The following is a 12,863-nucleotide window of genomic DNA, read 5'->3' on the forward strand; positions in this document are numbered from 1 at the left end:
GTCCCCTAGGCCTTTAAGCACCATCCCCCAGCCATGTGAGTTAGGTCCTTGTCAAGCCATCAAATGATGCCAGTGTACACATGAACTCAGCCTCAAGTATACCACGCAGAAATGTGGGCAAATAAAACGGCTGTTGTTTTAAGGCACAAAGGTTTGAATTGGTTTGTGCCACAGCTATAAATAAGTGATATACTTGACCTACAGGCTCTACCTGCCTGTGGTCTGTTTTTCAGACTCAGCACATCCTGCTGCTCCCTCCCTTGGCCACTCAGCCTCAGCTAAACTGGTCTCACTGAGCTCTAAGCTTTCCTGGTCCCTGGCCTGGGCCTGCCTTTGTTCTCCCATGGCAATTACCTGCCAGGTTTATTTTCATTTTTCTATTTTAATCAAAGCACTGCCCTTTAATTCATATTGAAATGCCAAGGAATATTCTTCTATGACCACTGCTCTATTTAAAGTTGTCTTCACCAGTCACTATCATTGCTGTGTTTTGTTTTTACTGTAATTTGTAGTTATCAGATTACTTTACTTTTCCTCCTTCATTTTATGATAAAGTAGGTGTGACAAGGGCAGTGATTTTATCTGGCTTGTTTAGTATTGGATTCTCAAGGACTAGAATAGTGTCACATAAATCATAGATGCTTAGTATGTCCTGAGTACTAAGTGAATGATCCTGGTATGTTGTTCTGACTTTGGAGGACCACCGTGTAGCCATCTCCCACAGAATATGAACTGAGACGGGTTGTGAGCTCTGGAAATGACCTGGCGACCTCCAACAGCACCAACTAGACTCTTTTCAGGGTTCTTTCATTTTATTTATAGATACATGTATTTCCTTGCTAGTCATTGCAGTGATGCGGAATCACTTGATATGGCTCCTCTACTCGTCGTCTTTGAAACTCCCACCACATGGCTGGGTGAAAGCATGCCAATAAGATGTAGAAGATTCCGAGGAGGGGATTCATCGGTTTCACCATTCCTGTGGATATAAAGTGAGCCATCTCCGGAGTAGGAAGTGGGAGGCCCACGATCATCAAACAAGAAGACCCCTCAGTGGAGCATGGGTGAAATCCCATGTAAAATGGTGGTAGCAGCAGACCCAACAAAAACCAGCAGCGAGTTCTCAAGACCCAGTCAGTGGCTTCCTGGTCCGTGAGTGAGTGAAGCTGAGAGCCTCTGAGCAGGAGGTTGACATGCGGCACGGGGAGACTTTTGGAACTAAAGGAGCTTTGTAACAGTCGTCTGAGCAGTCAAGTAGCCAAGAAGTCACATGACAGAGGCTGAAGCCAGAGAAAGGTGTGCCTGTCTGAGTGGCTGAGAAGAGGCATGGCTGAGGACAAAAGGACTGTATCCTTTATGTTTTGGATCTTGCCTTGTAACCTGTTAACTTCCCCGATATACCCCTTGATCATGAGTATTGCCTGGGTGTTCTGTGGGACTATTAAAATGGATTGTTTGAACCCAGGAGAGATGCAGAATGCTGTGGGAAGGATGGTTAGTGTCAGAATAGGTTAAAGAAGGGTGGAGGGTGGAGGTATATCTGACATCAGCCGCATAGGAAGCCTCCTTGGGCAGGTACTGAGTTAGCTAGATTCTCCTTTCCACTTGTGAAGCTGGAGGAGATCAGACTGGGCCCCTGCACCATTTCCCCCGTCTTTATCGGGAGATCTGTCCAGCCTAGGCTATGGCTCACACACACTGGCCAGTATGGTGGTGTGATCAACCGTCAAGAACGAATTCTGACTCATAGCAATGCTATCGGACAGAGTATATCTGCTCCCGAGTTCCCAAGGTTGTAACTCTTTATGGGAGGAGGCAGCTTCATTTTTCTCCCAATGAGCGGCTGGTGGAGTTGAACTGCGGACCTTACAGTTAGTAGCATAGCCCTTAGCCCACTACACCAGAAGAGCCCCCAGATGGAAGTATGATATCTGCACTTCCCAAGGAAGTGACCACCAAGGGAACACTGGAGTCCAGAGGCTCCATCTGGAGAAATTCTTTTCCAAGCCGAGCTGCGGAAGGTCCTTCATTTTGTTCTTCAACATCCTGAGGTGTGACTGGCTGTGTATGTTTAGAGAAGACTCCTTATGTTCTGTCAGCACTTGTGTAGTCTTTCCTCTTCTGCCTTTCGTTTATCTGGTTGTATCAGAAGCATTTTATCAGGGTGCCTCCCTGGCTACATCCCTCTTCCCTTAGACCTCTCTCACTCGCCACAGATTGCATGAGTTTGCGTTTTTGACTCATGCCTGGTCAATTAGAATCTTGTCCGTGGGAATCTGGATTCAGGCCTGGAAGTTGTAGATATGGAAGAATTAAACCAAGGGAGCTCTTTTTGTCTAGGTGCCAGCTCTGGGTTCACACTGGGTTGTTTTCCAGTTCCTCCCACTCTAGTCCAGTGTCCGGACCTGAGCCTCACATTCTTATGTGGTTACCAAGATAGGTCCCTAGTCCTTATCTCACACACTTGGAGGTACGTGTGCTTTGGGATTTAGAATTTTTCAAAATATACACATTGTTTGAAGGGGCTTCAAAAAGTTTAGAGAAAAACTCCAATAGCTTTAAATCTCATCTTTTCCATGAACTTTTTGAAACACCCTCAAATATACCAATATCATCTAATGCCCCTCACAGGGTCTGGGGGAATCCCCTGTCATGAGAGGCATTCATATTTGTTCAGTGATTTGTCATATAATGATAGAATCAGTACAATAAGGACATCAATATGGTTATATCAGTTCACCTTAAGTTTTGCTGGGGAAAAACCAAACAACCAACCAACAAACAAACAAAACAAAACAACAGACAGAAACTAAAGGAAAACACAAGCAAACAAAACATTTTGGTGTTTTGAGAGTCTTTTTGGCTTTCAGGACTGTGTACCTGTGGAAACTCCTCAGAGACCTGCTGCTACGGTTACGTGGACAGGAATGACTGAGCACACTAAGAGCTCATTAAAGGCTTGCTGCTGCCATTTCAGTCAAGGAGTGGGTTCTGCAGTTCCAAACCTCCAGGCACGCCAAAAGAGAAAGGGAGGCTTTCCACTCCCGTGAAGAGTTGCAGTCTCTGAAACCCAGCCGAGCAGTTCTCTGCCCTAGAGGGTCGCTCTGAATTGGAATCAATTCAATGGCCGTGAACTTGGTTTGGTTGGCTGCTATTATGTGTACCAGGAAAAGAGAGAGATAGAGATAGATCGATCGATAGATAGATAGAACAGAGAATATGGACAGAGTGAACAGTTAAGTAGTCTACAGAAGACAGAGAAGAGACTGTAATTTCAAAGAGAGAGATAAACTAATGGTGCCTTGAATCCTGATGTTGTAAGATGCTCCCCCTCCCTTGAAATGGCTAGGTTGTCCTTAAAGATCTTGATTGCTGGGAGATTGTTCTGAAGCCTTTGAAAAGTAAGTCCTTAGAGGACCCTTCAGGAGTGGGCTGTCTCTTCTTGAAGTTTAACATCTCAGCATTCCTTTTCTTCATTTACACTCTCACTCACTGCCATCGAGTCAATGTCAACTCACGGTGACCTCTAGGACAGGGAAGAACTCTGCTCCCGAGTTTCCAAGACTGTACCTATTTATGAGAGTAGAAAGCCCTGTCTTTCTCCTGAAAAGAGCAATAGCTGGTGGTTTCAAACTGCCGACCTTTGGAATTGTGGCCCAGTACATAACCACTCAGCCATGAGGGCTCCTAGCCATCCTCGGTGTCTTCTCACTCCCTAAGCTGGTCATGATCTTGTATATAGGTCCCCTTTGTAAGGCACAATGCCTGTCTAGAATTGTCCACCACTCTTATCAATTTCTTACTCATTTTTCATGGGTAGCTTAGGTCATTTCTCTTCCTACATCCTCTACAAGAACCTCTTCCCTCTACCATCCCCCCATAGGACTTAGGGTTCAGTGCTTATAGCATGGCAGCTTGCTTTGCCAAGACAGATGTGCCCAATTCTGTGGACTTTGGGCGGCATCTGCGAGAAACCAAAAACCAAATTACTGCCATTGAGGTGATATGGACACATAGTGACCCTATAGGATAGGGTAGAACAGTGGTTCTCAACCTCCTTAATGCCGCGACCCTTGAATACAACAGCTCCTCATGTGTGGTGACCTGTGGCAGCCCCTAATCACTAATCACAGGTTCAGTAAGCATAATTGTATGGTTGATATATATATATATGACTATATATAATATAGTCATAGAGAGCATTAGCATTGGAAGAGAGTCAAATAATGGAGTCAGATACATTTCATAGTAGCATGCTCACTTCCTGGATAGCCATAATCTTACCAGCCAGGTCCGCGCACAGCATGGGCCAAGGTGAGGTGGGGTGTAACTGGCAGTAGGCTGGAGGACCGGGTTGGAGGCTGGAGGACCCCGTTTCTTGCTAACCAAGGTTATATCTCCTTTGGGGGGGCGTGATTGCAGGTCACCACATGTCACAAGAAGGGGCAGTACAATAGGCATACACATTATAGGAAGGGGGTGTACGATATGCATGAGCGTGACAGGAAGGGGATGAGCTAGGGGGGTGCCCATAGGAATGGGAAGGTCTAGGGGTATACATGTGACAAGATGGGCAGACCCTAGATTCATGATGGCGGCCTAACCTTGGTCACCCTTGACCTCTCTGGAGTCTCCTACAAGGAAACAGACAACTACTATCCTTATCAGAAGGGAGTGGGCCCTACTTGTTATGGGATAAACAGTGGTGTCTGCTTGCTCTAGATGGCTGACAACCCTTAGGGAGAATAACCCCTGATCTACTTCCGATGACCTCTAAGTGTACAGTCATTTGCAAGCAGCTAAGTTTGGTATATATTTGGGGGAGACAACTTGGGAGAAATCCTTCTGTTTCCCACAGTGACCCTCAATCATAAAATTATTTTTGATGCTACTTCATAACTTTAATTTTGCTACTGTTATGGATTTGGTGACCCCTGTGAAAGGGTCGTTCAACCCCCAAAGGTTGAGGACCGCTGGAGTAGAACATTCTCCCAAGGAGCAGCTGTTCGTTTTAAACTGCTGATCTTATACTCAACAGCCCAGTGTGTAAACCACTAGGCCACTAGGGCCCTGCATTTGTGAAAGGGTGTAACAAACAGACGTGAATGCCAGGAGCATGGACACCAGAGGCCAGCTCAAAGGCTGGCTGCTTTGCTGTGTTTATAGCAACTCAATTGCTGCTCAAGTCTCTTCTGTTAGACCTAGAAAAAGGTCCTACTATCCTGCTCAACACAGCACCATAGGTTCATTATTGATGGATGAGTGTTGACATAGGAGATCTGTTGGGCCGGCTAGCGCAGGGCTAAAAAATGTCCATTAACGCATGCCCAGAGAGCCAAGCCACGGAAACAAAGGAGCGGCGCACTGCACATGCTCAGAGGTTCAGGCTTCCCACCAGTAGGCATGGGTGGGCGCTAAACCTGGATTGGCCCACCTAGGCCAGGTGAATTCACTTCAGCCAATGGGTCGATCAGGGGTCGTCAACCACGCCTCCCCATGGAATCCTTGAAAAGGCAGGAGCTCAGAGTGGAGAGAACTTTGTCTGCGTGCCAGGCTGCATGGTCGGGAAGAGTCCTATGGGTGCCGTGTAAACCTGAAACTTCTAACTCTCATAAAACTCACTTGGATCACGAACTAGGCTTCTGCGTGAATTCTTTCTCACGCAGAGCCAAGGACCAAGGTATAACTCTAGCTCCAGAGAGATCTAACAGATCTGCCTATTTACCTTAGTGAGGAAGGCAAACATTACCTACTGAGTACCCGGAGCAAATCAATATGAGGTCATTGAGTGAGGAGATGCAGAAAAGGGGAAGGTTCATGAAACGGGAGAAGAGAAGCTGCTGAAGAAATAGAGGCCCCCCACCCCCCGCTACTTACTACCTTTAAGTTCACTCAGGCTTTGGACCTATAGCACTGACTCACCTGACTGTTCTTATCAACCCACCTGAGTTCTGGGAGATGCCATGGTGGAAATTCTCTCACCCTCAAGGAGAGCCTTGGGAGACAGTTTTTGAAGAGCTACTCATACATTAATGCTTTCATTTCCAAACAGAAAATGGAATTTCTTTAATCATTCCACACTTCCTAACTGTTCATTTTCAGATTCAGAGACTCAGGCTCTTCTTGGGAGGCAGGCGAGAAGACCCACTTCTCTATCTATACACACTCTTCAGAGTTGCAAGTAGGGACTCCATGGAGAGCACCTGGGAGCAAATTCAAGAAACACTATATAAAGGGGCTTCAAAGTGCTTGGGGAAATTCCATTATCTTTCCATTCCATTTTCCACAAATGGTTTGAAGCTCTCTTGCACTTTAAGGGTTTTTTTAAAAAAGGAAACTTAAATTCTTCACTCTTGTCATAGGTTAGTTGGGAAACAGACAGCAGCCTCTGGAAATATCTGCAGGAAAAGCGGAAGATGCAGGAGTTGAAGAATGGGCGGCATTATTCCAGACGCGAATCTTCTCCACACGGTAAGGGCATAAAATTACTGGGGGGCATCAACACATGGTAGCTTATTTAATCAAGTGGAGAGAATCCTCATTTCCGTAAGTCCTCAAGCAGAATGTCATGTATTCTAGCATTCAAGAGTAAATTCAGACAAGACAGAAAACAATATTCGAAAGAGAACAGGGTCCACTTCTCACTGGAATGGTGGGAGTAGAGAGGCAAGGGAAGGGTGGGGGAGGAGTTTCTTATTCTTCTTCATTCCCCACTTCCAGATCCATTCGCTGCCCTCTGTGTCCTGGAGCTTGACTTCTGGACACTTGATCAAGCCCTAACTCTCTTGCCAAGCCAAACCTGCCTCCAAACTATACAGCTGCAGGCAGTTCTGCCCTGCCCTATAGGGTCACTATCCGTTGGCATCGTCTCAATAGCAGTGTTTTGTTTTTGTTTTGACTTCTAGCACCTGGATGGACTCAGCCAATCAAACGTGTTAAACCTCTAGGGGAGAGACATACCTCGGTCCTTGGCTCCATGTGAGAAAGAATTCCCTCCGAAGGCTGGTTGGTGATCCCAGTGGGTTTATAGAGAATAGTAGCAGTTTCAGGTCCTACAGCAAATGGAGCACAAGCCAGATAGAGTCCGCGGCACAGTTGCGGGGCTGTGGCTTGGCCGCTCTGGACCGCAGCACGGCTGTGCTGCATCATGTAGCAGCTGCTGGGAAAGCGAAAGAGCAAAACCTCTGGCCTTTTCAGGGGCCCTATTGGGAGGCGTGGTCAACAGTACTGGTCGACCCCATTAGCTGAATCAAATTCACCTGGCTTAGATGGGCCAATCCAGGTGTAACGCCCACCTAGGTGTACCACCCCTTCCTGGCCAGAAGCTCGAACCTCTGAGCATGCGTAATGGACGCCTCAGTCCCTATGCTAGCTAATTAACAAAAGTACCAGCAGATAACCAGAAGGTGGAAGGAGGACTAGGTGGGGGCATTTATTACGTTGTCTGCCTTTTTCCTATGGTCCTTATTGTCCTTCATAACTCTTGTTTGTCTTCTGGCTGATGACAAGTCTTCGGACCTACCCATTCTGGTTGGACACCCTGCTGAGAACTTGCCTTTCTATCCCACAACTAAAGCCAGAATATTCTTCTGAAGCAGAGATGGTAAGACTTCGTACTTTGGACATTTTATCAGGAGAGACCAGTTGCCCTGGAAAAAGACGTTGTGCTTGGAAAAGTAGAAGTACCCCCCAAAGAGGAATCCCCTTGCATGATGGCTAGATAGAGCGGCTGCAGCAATGGGTGCGCACAGAACAATCGGGAGGGTGGTGCAGGACCAGGGGGACTTGCCCTGTTGACATAGGTGCAGTTGCTATGAGTCAGAACTGACTCGACAGCACCTACCAGAATCATGAAGATATACTCAATCCAAATGCACACCTGACAGATTTACATTCTTGTGAATTCCCAGGTGATTCTTATAGGTATGTAATAACAATCACCTGGGGATCTATAAAAGTTTCCTGGGGAGAGTGTTAAAACATAGATTATGACTCAGTAAGAGTTTGATTGATAGCTGCAAGGTTAGTGATCCAAACCCACCAGCCATTCACTGGAAGAAAGATGAGACCCTCTACCCCCATAAAGATTTATAGTCCCACAAGCCGTATGAAGGATCACTATGAGTCAAATTGATTGGCTGCTGTGGGTAGGTAGGAGGCAGTGGGAAATTCTCACTGGAATAATGCAATTAGAAGGTAGCTATAACAGCCCTACCCCATAGGGTTTTCTAAGGGAGAAAATTGACAGGTCTTTTCTGGAAGGCAGGGGCCCTGATCTTTCAGTTAGCAGCCGACTGCTTCACTCTGATCGAGCCAGGGAGCTTTTTCTTCGTGGCAGTGGTTCTCAGAGTGGCATCCATGGGCCAGCATCAGCATGTGATGGAAATACACGTGTTTCTTTTTTTGGCCATAGGTCTACTGAAGGGCCCACTAATTGACCCTGCAGGTGATTGCAGTGCTCTGTGAAGCAGGAGCAACACTGAGGCATGGTCACCATTCCTGGTGGGCAGCCCTTCCTCTCGAGTCCAGTCCTTCACTGGCCTCTTGTAGCAGGCTGCCTCCTGTACCTCCTGTATGGGGTGGGCTGCGGCTTCACAGAAATATATATCCATACAATATTCTCTAGAAACTGTAATATAACTTTATTTGGAAAAATAATCTTTGTAGATGTAATTAAGGGTAAGGCTCCTGGGATAAGATTGTTTTAGATGGCCTGAGTGGGGCTGAAATGTAAGGACAAGTGTTCTTATAAGACACACAAGAGAAGACCATGTGAAGACAGAGGCAAGAGACTGGAGCTATGCAGCTGCAAGCCAAGTATCATTTTGTATCACAGTTTGGGTTGTGAGTGCCAGGTTTGCAGGGGGAGTCCTAAACCTACTCTAGCACATGATTGCAAGCGGATTACTAGCACTCCTCTAGCTAGCCCAGGGAGGGAGGCTTCCCTTAGGGACTTGCCTGGGTGTGCCTTCCGTGGAATTTGGGGTTCTAGTACAACATAGTCACGAGTCATGCCCTGACTGCCTGAGTCGAAGAGCCCTGTACCAATCCTGTGAATTTTTCTAATCTGTAAGAGTATGAATCCCAATCATGGTCCCTTTCCTGCCTTTGCCATCCTGCCCGCCACTGTGATGCACTGGTCTGCCACCAATCATGATTCTCTAACGGCTTCCTTTGTCCTCCGTGTCCTATTTCAGTGTATGGCTGCATCTCTCTGATCCGGTCCCCACAATTATAGCCTCATGCTGGTGAGCTCCCCCATCCAGATGATTTGTCTTCATCTTGTTGTCATTTAAGAATAAATGTGTCTTTATAAGTTATATTTGAACTTGAGGTTTCTTTTCCCTCGGGAACAAAATGGAGTCACTAAAGTTGGGGAGGCAAAGAAAGATCTTTCCCAAGAACCTTTGGCGGAACTTGGCCCTGCAGGTTTCTTTATGTTGGATGTTTGGCAGCCAGAACTAGAGGAGAATACATTTCTGTTATAAGACATCTAGTTTGTGGTAATTGGTTCTGGTACCTTCTTTGGTCTATTTGGGAGCGAGTAGTATTCTAATAGAAAAAACAACAAAAAAGCCAAATTAACTGCTGAGTCAATGCCGACTCATAATAACCCTACAGGACAGGGTAGGACTGTGTCCACAGTGAGTTTCCGAGACTGCAACTGTGTAGAAGAGTAGAAATCCCTGTCTAAGGATACCCTGCATTCACATCTAGCTTACAGTGACCCATTTATTAAGGCTTATACAGGACAAAGATTAAGGCAAATTATCCAGAGAAAGGAGACCATCAGGATAAGACCATAATGGTGTCCAGGAATTCCCAGTCACGTGGTTACTTAAATAGGACTGGAAGAGGAACTGAAGGCATCACAAAGCCCTGAGTGGTGACAGGTCCATTCGTCGCTCAGCAGGCAGACTCTGGAATTGGAGAGGGACCGTGATTGGCACTCACACACGATTGTACATTGGAAAAGTCGCAAGGCCAGTCCAGGACCCTCTGACCAAGGATATCATCACACAGAGTATCTGACTCTAGTACTCCAGTTTCTCCAAGACATGTCTGTTGGCTTCTTGCACTGTGGCGGCTTGTGTGTGGCTGTGCTGCTGGAAGCTATGACACTGGTATTTCAAATGACAGCTGGGTCATCCAAAGTGACCAGGATTCAGCAGAGCTGGCAGACTAAGAACAGATCATGAAGAAGGAAGAGGGTGTCCACTTCAGAGGCATCGGCCACTGGAAACATTATGGGAAACAGTGAAAAATGCTCAGATATGGAGTATACCAGCAGGGTTTCTTCTAGGCATTAGTGAGCTAAAATGCACTGGCTACTCTGAAGCAAGCAGTCATATGGTTTTATTAGGCTGGAATGACCTGATCAAGAGGAATGGTGTCACATTCATCATCAAAAAGGACATTTCAGGATCTCTCTTAAAGTGCAATGCTGTTTGTGATAGGATGACATCTACCTGCTTACAAGGAAATCCAGTCATTCAAATTTATGCACTAACCACTAAAACTAGTGAAGAAATTGAAGAATTCTACTGTCTTCTGTCTTCAATCTGAATTGATCAAACATGCAATCTAGATGCATTGATAGTTATTATTACTAGTTTTTAATCATTTTATTGGGGACTCTTATTGCTCTTATAACAATCCATATATCAATTGTATCAAGCACATTTGTATATATGTTGCCATCATCTTTTTTATTTTATTTTATTTTATTTTATTTTTTTTGCCATCATCTTTTTCAAAACATTTTCTTTCTACTTGAGCCCTTGGTATCATCTCCTGATTTTTTCCCTTTCTCTCCCACCCTGATAAATTATATGATAAATTATTGATAAATGATAAATTATTATTGTTATCTTACACGGTCCACTGTCTCCCTTCACCCATGTTTCTGTTCATCTCCCTGGAGGGGCGGGTGGTGGGTGGTGGGTGGGTGTTATATGTCGATCATTGCTATCTGTTCTCTGTTTCTATCCCCACCTTCCCCCTACCCTCATGGCATCGCTACTCCCATTACTGATCCTGAGGGGTTTATCTGTCCTGTATTTTGTGTGTTGAGATCTCTTATCTCTACCTGTGTACATGCTCTGGTCTAGAAGATTTGTTTGTTAGAACTGGGGTCATGAAGGGAGGTGGGAGGGAGAGGAAGCATTAAAGAACAAGAGGAATGGTGTGTGTTTCCTCAGTGTTATACGGCTTGGCTTGTCCATTCCTTGTTTCCTCAGTGTTGGCTGGCTTGTCCATTCCTTTTGACCCTTCTGTGAGGGTATGTCCAATAGTCTACAGATGGGCTTTGGGTTTCCACTCAGCCCCACCTCATTCGCATACATATGGTTGGTTGTTTTTGGTCTTTTGATGCCTGATACCTGATCCTGTCAACACCTCGTGATCACACAGGCTGGTGTGCTTCTTCCATGTGGGCTTTGCTGCTTCTCAGCTAGATGGCTGCTTGTTTATCTTCAAGGCTTTAAGACCCTAGATGCTATACCTTTTGATAGCCGGCACCATCAGCTTTCTTCGCCACATTTGCTTATGCACCCCTTTTGTCGTTAGAGAGTGTGTCGGGAAGGTGAGCATCATGGAATGCCAGTTTAATAGAACAAAGTGTTCTTGTGTTGAGGGCGTTCTTGAGTGGAGGCCCAATGTCCATCTGCTTCCTTAATACTAAACCTATAAATATATGTACATAGATCTATTTCCCCATAATCATATATACATATATTTACATATGTACATGCCTGTATTTAGATCTCTATAAATGCCCTTTGCCTCCTAGTTCTTTAAGTAGTTTTCTTGATATAGTATTCACTTATCATATATTTCTGTGGTTAAAATGATTTTAAATATTATATGTACATCATCACAATCAGTTCTGGTGCTCCCTCCCCACTCCCACATTCATTGTTTACTCCCCGAATCCCCTCACCTTTCCCAGCTCCCTCCACCTCCACATCCGCTATAAACCAGTACATCAGTTACTGTCTTTATGCATCCACTCCTGTGCTTCGCAAACCAGGAAACCCAACAGAAAGTATGAGAAACAAAACCAAAACAAAATGGTAAGAAAATAATAATATAAATATAAAAACACAAGTAAATAATAAGAAAAAAAGACTACCATCAGTAGTTAAAAGGCCAGAGAAGAAATTTCTGTCATGGAACATTTGAGCCTCGAGCAAATTCAGGATGGGTCAAAAGGGAGGTCCACTACCAAGTATCTTATTATACCATGGCTCGATCCACCATAATCAAGCTTACGCAAGTCTCTGTCTGATGGTACAGCTGTTGGAGTCCCTCTCCTGTGGCCAGAGGGGATGTGCCAGCGGTTTAATCTGACTAGATCCTCTGCAGATGGATTTAGGGCTCCCACTGTCCTCCAAAGTCTTCTACAAATTGAGTGTTCACAATTTTAGCTCGGATACTTTTCCCTTCATCATATTTGGATTTTATTATTGTCATCTTTGAATCACCCAGGCTGGTGTGCTTCTTCCATGTAGATTTTATTGACCCCTTACTTAGATGACTGCTTGTTTGAACACAAGTCTTTAAGACCCCAGGCACCATTCCAATTGTTAGCCAGGTACCATCTGCTTTCTTCACCACACTCTGGGGTAGCAGCCTTACCTTCCATGATCATTTCACATAGGCAAGTATTGAGCAGGGACATGTTATAAGAACAAACTGATCTTGGGTTGGAGCTAGAGTTAAGTGGGAGCTGAGAACACATCTGGTGGTCCATGGGTTAAGAACAATTCTGGTTTATTTTGGTATAACAACAACAACAACAATGAACACATCAACGAAGAACAAAAACAAACAAACAAAAGGTAGAAAAACAAAAAACCAAA

The sequence above is a fragment of the Tenrec ecaudatus genome, chromosome 4, assembly GCF_050624435.1.
Source record: "Tenrec ecaudatus isolate mTenEca1 chromosome 4, mTenEca1.hap1, whole genome shotgun sequence".
Classification (NCBI taxonomy): domain Eukaryota; kingdom Metazoa; phylum Chordata; class Mammalia; order Afrosoricida; family Tenrecidae; genus Tenrec; species Tenrec ecaudatus.